This window comes from Octopus bimaculoides, chromosome 2 (genome assembly GCF_001194135.2).
Source record: "Octopus bimaculoides isolate UCB-OBI-ISO-001 chromosome 2, ASM119413v2, whole genome shotgun sequence".
NCBI lineage: Eukaryota > Metazoa > Mollusca > Cephalopoda > Octopoda > Octopodidae > Octopus > Octopus bimaculoides.
This window is the reverse complement of record NC_068982.1, coordinates 54,332,505-54,333,390: the sequence shown is the minus strand read 5'-3', so window position 1 is coordinate 54,333,390 and position 886 is coordinate 54,332,505.

Below are 886 nucleotides of genomic sequence, written 5' to 3'. Positions count from 1 at the left end.
TATATATATATATATATATATATATTACTCTTTTACTTGTTTCAGTCATTTGACTCTGGCCATGCTGGAGCACCGCATTTAGTCGAGCAAAATCGACCCCAGGACTTATTCTTTGTAAGCTTAGTACTTATTCTATCGATCTCCTTTGCCAAATCAATAAGTTTCGGGGGCGTAAACACACCAGCATCGGTTGTCAAGCGATGTTGGGGGGACAAACACAGACACACAAACATATACACACAAACATATACACACACATACATATACATATAATATATATATATACATATATACGATGGGCTTCTTTCAGTTTCCGTCTACCAAATCCACTCACAAAGCTTTGGTCGGCCCGAGGCTATAGTAGAAGACACTTGGCCAAGATGCCACGCAGTGGGACTGAACCCGGAACCATGTGGTTCGTAAGCAAGCTACTTACCATACAGCCACTCCAACACCTATATATATGTATATTCTTTTATGTGTTTCAACAAGGTGGCTGTGGTCATGCTGGAGCACCACCTTGCGGCTGCATCTGTTTTTAAGAGACGACTTCCAAAGTGCATTTCCTTGCTGTTAGTACACTGTATAGTTATTAAGGTAGTTGTGACTTTAATAGTCTCTTATAGCATGAGGCATTGACATGTAGTAATGTAAATGCCTCATGTTATAAGGAACTCTCAAATGTATGTATATTAATATGTTTAGTCTATTTTATTTATTTTATTTCATTATTTATTTTTATTTGTTTTTTTTATTTCCTTATCTTTATTTTTACTCCTATATACTTTAATTCATATACTCTAATAAGTAACTTAGGAAGTAAACACATACACACACACACACACACACACACACACACACACACACACACACACACACACACACA